Below are 7,500 nucleotides of genomic sequence, written 5' to 3' on the forward strand. Positions count from 1 at the left end.
TAAAATGAATTCCAGTGGATATATATTCCCAAGATAGAATTCGGTATTAAATGCCATTGTGGTTGATATTTACATTGATTAAAATCACGAGTGTTAGTGATATATATTCATCATAAAATAACCACGTGTTGCAAACTCACAATTCAGCTATCATGGTGGAGATGGGTTTATTTCAAGTCTATAAACAGATTTCTTAATTCGACAGGAATATGTGCGGTGACTTGTCATAAACTTGTATCTCTCTTGATGGCTAAGTTAGTAGAATTCTCGCAGGCATGGTTTTCGGCTGAATAGGCAGGGGTTCAAATCTCTGCCGGCCAGAAGCTATTACCATAAAATGAATTCCAGTGGATATATATTCCCAAGATAGAATTCGGTATTAGATGCCACTGTGGTTGATATTTACATTGATTGAAATCACGAGTGTTTGTGATATATATTCATATATCTACACACATACGGACGCTAACTGAAGGAATACATTAGAACCAAAACATACCTACGAACGTACAAATGACTTGTACGTAAATTCACACTCAATAAAATGCTTTTCTATCCTCCCCTCTGTAGACAGCGACTGCCAAACAACTTCGAGACAGTCAGTCCGTGGGTAGAAAGGATTCATGAGATATAAAAAAATAATATCCTTGACTAAGATGAATGGCTATTGCAAGTGCAACCCACAATGAAATACAGCACACTGCTATGAATAAAATGGATTCTAATAAACAATTGCTGATAACGAGGAGTGCTCCCTACAACTAACCAAAACTTATGAGAGGTTTTGCTCTCTCTCTCTCTCTCTCTCTCTCTCTCTCTCTCTCTCTCTCTCTCTCTCTCTCTCTCTCTCTCTCTCAAGGTTTGTCTGTAAAAACATGAAGTGGGCGAGTAACAGCGCTGTTTGTATAAGTATAAATTCTTAGCTTCCTCTGTCTTTTCAATACTTTGTTTTCCGTAACATTATGCTCAGAATTTTAAAACCAACAGTTTATGGATCTCATAAAGGTTAGAGGCAAAGTAATGGCTTAACATCCAGTGGATTGACGAAGAAGTATTTTTGAAAAGAGCAGAATATTAAACCTTGAGAAAGGGCTGCAGCAGAACGCTAAAAGCAGAAAATTCAAAGCTGAAAGCTAAAAGCAGAAAGCAGAAGGCTAAAAGCGAGGACGTAAGGAAAAAATATAAGTGAAGTGAGCTTTCACTTCGACAGTCGTATCGCCTTAGTAATCTGACGGAGAGAAAGAGCGAAAGACAAAATCAGAGGAAATGTCTGAATTATTAATATCATGTTTATAGGATACGTCCTGGAAGATGCACAAAAACTTAGAGGAATGCGAAGAGGGCCAAAGGAAGGAATGGGGTGGAGGAGGAGGAGGAGGAGGAGGAGGAGGAGGAGGAGGAGGAGGAGGAGGAAGAAACACTATCCGTTTCCTTTTTCATCTGTTCTACTTAACATGGGAGGCAAAGCTCGTCTCCGTCTGATATGTGACTTAATATGTCCATAGCATCCTTCATCGGTGCTTTGATTGAGCTACAGAAAGTCCCTCATAAAAGAAAAATAAACAACTGACTATTAATATTAAGGGTCAGTTACAGTCTTTCGGGATATATTCTTCATTATTCGTACTAATGTAATATGTGAGGGAGGACCCTGGATTTGAAATTCAGGCAACGCTTGGAAACCCCTTGTTAAGCAATGGGGCTTCTCCTTACCTGATGTCTTGGGTCCCTTATACCGTTCATTATCCCCAGATGGCTCTTGGTGTGAAGGAGAATTAATTTAACGTTTTTTAGATTTTTTTTCAAGAGAAAAATACATTTATAAACAGTCCAATATAAATGTACCGATTTACAGATTTCAGCTGACTGATTTAACTAAACCTAATTTCTTATGATTTTTTCCTGACGGGAAACAGGTGGACTGAATATGTCTTACCAATATTTCACAATGTGCAGAATTATACGAGATATACCATCTTAAAAACATAATCTTTCCGATAAACATGATGAAAATGAGGAAAAAAACACTGGTAAAGAATAAGATAAAAAACACAAAACTAAAATATAAAGATAGTCAATAATACGTAGTATAAAGAGAAATTCAGATGTGAAATTTATTAGTTTCATATCTGAAAAATACAAACGTTGACATTACTTTGCAATTCACATAAATGCAGGTAAAAATTATTATGAAGGAAAAAAATTATGTAATATACCTATACTAATCTGCTAATTATGTGGACAATGGCCCTAATTAACAGAAACCTTCACCATTCAAGTGTTCTTTTTATTAACATTTACACTGAACTTTTATGTGAGAGAGAGAGAGAGAGAGAGAGAGAGAGAGAGAGAGAGAGAGAGAGAGAGAGAGAGAGAGAGAGAGAGAGAAGTTCAGTGTATGTAACGCATCACAAATTTATATCCTTTTAACACTAAATCCACTGAATTAAGATCGCATCTTGCGTAGAGACAAAGAAAGAAAAAAAAAAACAGGAAAAAGAATGCTATTCTAGCCAGCTAACTTTTATCTCCGATTAGTTCGCAAATTTTAGTCCATATTCCTTATGCGTTGCATCACCAAGCAAATGTTTATCTATAAGACAAGATTGGCATTTCTCTAACGATCAGCCTTCGGCACGAGCTGTTTATATGAAGTTCTTACTTATGAAAATATCAGTCGCAGTAAAAAAATACGAATATAAGGAGTTTGTTGAATACAGTAGTTTAGACAGACATATAAACACACACAATATATATATATATATATATATATATATATATATATAAATATATATATATATATATATATATAAATATATATATATATATATATATATATATATATATATATATATATATTCCTGTCACGCAGAACGGCAGCCACTCGGAAATCAACAATCTCCCACAAATTGCCCAAATAAGCGTGTTATAGTTAGGAAAGAGGGAGGGGGTGGGAAGGAGTGAATCTGTGTGCGTATTATGTATCTAAATATTCATCTGTTATTTTTGACCGGTCGCATACACTAACAAGTGTGCATATGTATATTATATATACCCACACTTCTTAGTCATTTCCCCATCATGAGGTGGCTCAAAAACTAAATAACCTAACCACCGTCACAGTTATGTTCATCTAATGAACACAGCGCCACTCACCTCATATGTTGCCCGCGGACTCTTGCTCCCAGAATTTCTGGTCCTGTTCCATCATTGCTTACGAGACAATCTTAGCAGGCAGCAATTCCTTGGTGGTCTTCTACTCTTCCCATACAAGATTTCAGTAACATCATTTTCTTCATCTTCGAACCTGAGAAAAGTGGGATCCATGGGTTACATAGAAGCCTGGTTTTATGTATTGACTTATTTGTAAATTATTTATAATGGTAATGGGTAATAAACGCAGAGAATACAGTAAAAATATCAATTATAAAGCTAAAATAAATTAATAAACCTTCCTTCACACATTTGTCACCGGTACACCAAAGAATTTTCGTATTTTGACCCATGAATCAAAATATAAGTTACGAACATGACTAAAAAATATTCAATGGCGAACGCATACAGAAAGAGCATAATTTCAAATGAAAACTCCAAAAGGTAATACAGTATCATATATCTAGAAATAATTATCAAACCCATAACGAAAATATGACTCATCACATTCCTACCAACCTTACATAGGAAACATAGTTGAATCCATATTGGAATGCTGTTTGATAACATATACAGCTCTTACCGTTGCCAAATGATACCTACACATATAAGATAAGCCGCAATCGATGGCTGGCATACTCAACAAGCAACGGTGGCGCCTATTACATCCAAAGACCAACACTTCCACCATCACTAGGGGTCCCCCACCCGAAAAAAAAAGAGAAAGAAAAAAACTCCGATTCTCACCGATAAAAGGTGACAGGAAGCTAGATGTGGCTGATAACGTATCAGAAGACGGCTACAGTGTCACATTTTTCTTTTTGACTTTCCTTTCGGGTTCCGTTCACATAGCAATGATTGTGTGCTTGTTCCCAAATTCAGTAAATTTATCGCATGAATTGTAGAATTGATTGCGTTAAAAAATAACGTGTTTTTTAAGTCGCCGGAGAGAGAGAGAGAGAGAGAGAGAGAGAGAGAGAGAGAGAGAGAGAGAGAGAGAGAGAGAGACTGCCTGCTTACCATCTGCCGGACCAGGTTATAAAACCCCAAGATATCGCATGAAGCCTCTGGCATTCTGGTTTACTATCATTTTGACTCCAAGCAAGAACTATACTTGTCTGTGCATCGTCCGGCTTTTTAAACTCATTAAGAGAGTAACTGAATTATCTAAAATGATCTACATTAAGTATAATCCAAGTTCACTCTATCGGGGTTAGGGTGGAGGCTCCCAAAGAGCCCTCGATAAGTCGACCTGAAATTTTTACACTTTATCATCATGTCCGATCTGTCGTTTTGATAATTAGGGGATACATGTGTTTCCGTTAAAGATGTATGTGAGGTTACATCTTCGGCATATGGAATGGACATGGCTCGATTAGCAAAAGCGAGACAGGAAAAAGGCGATGTACGGTAAATATTACTCGCACCTTTTCAATGATTCGGACACGATTCAAGGACAGCGTTGCCAACTTCTCTCTCTCTCTCTCTCTCTCTCTCTCTCTCTCTCTCTCTCTCTCTCTCTCTCTCTCTCTCTCTCTCTCTCTCTCTCCGTGTATATATAAATGTTTCAGTGACATAATATACTTGTAAAAATTAGCCAACATATTTCACAATAAACATATAAGCACCTATTACCAAAATTTATTTTACAAACGATGGTCTCCACTTATGTACATGAAACTGAAGTCATCTGTAAATATTCATGTCCGTGAGCGAGCGCGAAGCCAACGAACGCACATGCATATATATGCATATATAAAATTATATATATATATATATATATATATATATATATATATATATATATATATATATATATCAGAGAGAGAGAGAGAGAGAGAGAGAGAGAGAGAGAGGAGAGAGAGAGAGAGAGAGAGAGAGAGAGAGAGAGAGAGAATCATTGTTCATAATAATCTCACCCTCAAGATGATATCGTTTTAGTTCCTATTATGATCACCTTACTCAAATATCTACATCATACAGGCCATTTATTTCGATCGTTATTACTAATTCTTAGGATAGTATTTTAAAATATTATAAAAGAAATGTAATTTCTTGGGAGAAGTATTTAAATAAATACAAATATAAGGAAAGTAAAGTAAAGTAAAGTAGGCAACGCAGAATATAAATTGAGAAATAAACCCATGATTACTTTCTTAGAAATATGGACAAATCCTTATTAATCAATTCAATAGCGTTAATTTAATTCCAATTTTAGTCCTACTTTTCATGTGGGATTAATCATTCCTCCGCATTCTTATATCAGATTAGGGCGTCTAGCTCCCAGGAAGCTGAAGAAGATATTTAATCATTTGGGTGGTAAAAAAGATAACAATTTATATATTTCATTCTTTCTCTGCTGAAGCTGAGATTCGCAGTAAAAAATGTAGTCTGATTACGTAATAATAATAATAATAATAATAATAATAATAATAATAATAATAATCATCATCATCATCATCATCATAATAGTTCCATGGATACCAGGTTCACCTTGGAATGCTGTTAGGATTTTACCCTAGTCCCCTTTCAGTTTCTTTGAAGAACAGCTTTAATTTTAATCGTAATTATTATTCTTCCTATTCATCCATTGCAATTTCCCTTTATTACGATTTTGATCTTTGATGCAAGCTAGTGTTGATGCAGAACATACAACACTTTTACTTTTCTATTTTTCCCACGTAGGTATTGAAACTTATACATTGAAAAAAGTGAGTTTTACAATATGTTATGTTACAAAGCAAGGAAGTTTTATACGTTGCTCTATGATACCAGATAAAAGTGACTTACTAATACAGAGTTTGGAATTACCACATTGATCGGCCAAACTCTACGGGGTATAATATTACAATATTTCGTATACTGGTATTTCAAATAAAGACATCACCGTGATAATGAAATACAATAACTAATAGGAACTAGAGGGTCACTCAGTAGAGTACAGCCTATTTCTCGACCTTTTGTTCAACCTTGACCTTGATCTTTGACCTTAACATGTATTAATTGGCGTGGATTTTCATACACACAAATATGTACCAAGTATAAAGTCTCTGTAACAATGATGTCAAATCTTATGGCTGATTACGTGAATTGGATATTTTACTTGACCGTGACCTTGTCTTTTGACCTTGACCTTCCAAAATTTAATATTTTCCAACCGTTTACATAACAGTTAATCCCTATAAGTTTCATTACTCGACGATTAAAATTGTGGCCAGGAAGCTGTTCACAAACAAACAATCACATACACAAACAAACATAACCTCCTTTCAACTTCGTTGGCGGAGGTAATAATATTGGAAAATTGAGTACTACAGAAAGGAGGAAAGGGGATAGATTTAATGATAGAAATAGAAAAAAAAATATTAAAACTCAAATTCAAAATATGATATGATAAAATAATCATACAAATATTAGACCTGCATCTACGATATACCAACAAGCAAAGATTATTCAGTTGAAAACTTTCTTCAGAAGCAGAATACTGACAAGGGGGTTACAGAATTTAGACGATGAAAATTAACCATATCTTAGATGATAATTAATCAATAACCACTACATTAACAAAATAAAAAGTTGTCAATGATCATTCCATATTTTTTCACAAATAATGCTTAAAGCGTACATTTAGAGGAAAGTTTTCAATAATTATTTTCGTAAGTTATTAATTTGACTTACAGTATTTTCGTTAATACGATTTACGCAAATACAAAACTAAATTGACAATAGTAAATATTTATATATACTCTTCACTGCCAAAAATGTCATCAATTATCTTTTAATATAAATTACCTCAAAACAGGAACCTAACAATTCACAGGTTTTACACGTAAGTTATCTTCACCAACCAAGTGTTATGTTGTTCTCCCTTAGTATTTTAGTCCTTACTCCCTACTATATGAAATTTTATTCTTATGAAATCATTTCCCAAGTTTGGATTTATGAGACTGTCAGTTACCGAAAAATGAACCAGTAAAATAAATGGTCTAGTCAAAAAGCAGAATCTTCCCACTAAAAATAAGGTTTTCCTTCCATCCTCTAAATTCTGAAGGGATAATTCAACTCGATTTTCGAAAGTATTGACCAAGGAGATTCTCAAGGCGCCAAAAATCTCTTGTTACTCACTAGATATGACAGTAGTGGCAGGGATATATTCTCAGTAAGGATGTATCTGGCTATTTCTAAAACATGTCACTAACACTTGCTGCAGACTACTCAGATTTAGCAAGTGTGGATTAAAATAGCGTTTTTGTATAGGTTATAGTCACGCAATTTCCATTTTATAACTTTTTGCTCAAATTATGTACAGCTAAAACCGTATCTTACGTGAATAATAATAATTGTTGA

General features: G+C 34.6%; 1 long non-coding RNA gene across 1 annotated transcript in view; it reads right to left on the bottom strand.

The window, feature by feature from the left end:
* Positions 1 to 3,256, bottom strand: part of LOC137651891 (uncharacterized) — a 273,990-nt gene extending 270,734 nt beyond the window's left edge. The window contains exon 1 of the long non-coding RNA XR_011046122.1: positions 3,157 to 3,256. This is a non-coding gene — a long non-coding RNA (uncharacterized lncRNA). The remainder of the gene's footprint in view (positions 1 to 3,156) is intronic.
* Positions 3,257 to 7,500: the final 4,244 nt, after the last annotated feature.

This window comes from Palaemon carinicauda, chromosome 13 (genome assembly GCF_036898095.1).
Source record: "Palaemon carinicauda isolate YSFRI2023 chromosome 13, ASM3689809v2, whole genome shotgun sequence".
NCBI lineage: Eukaryota > Metazoa > Arthropoda > Malacostraca > Decapoda > Palaemonidae > Palaemon > Palaemon carinicauda.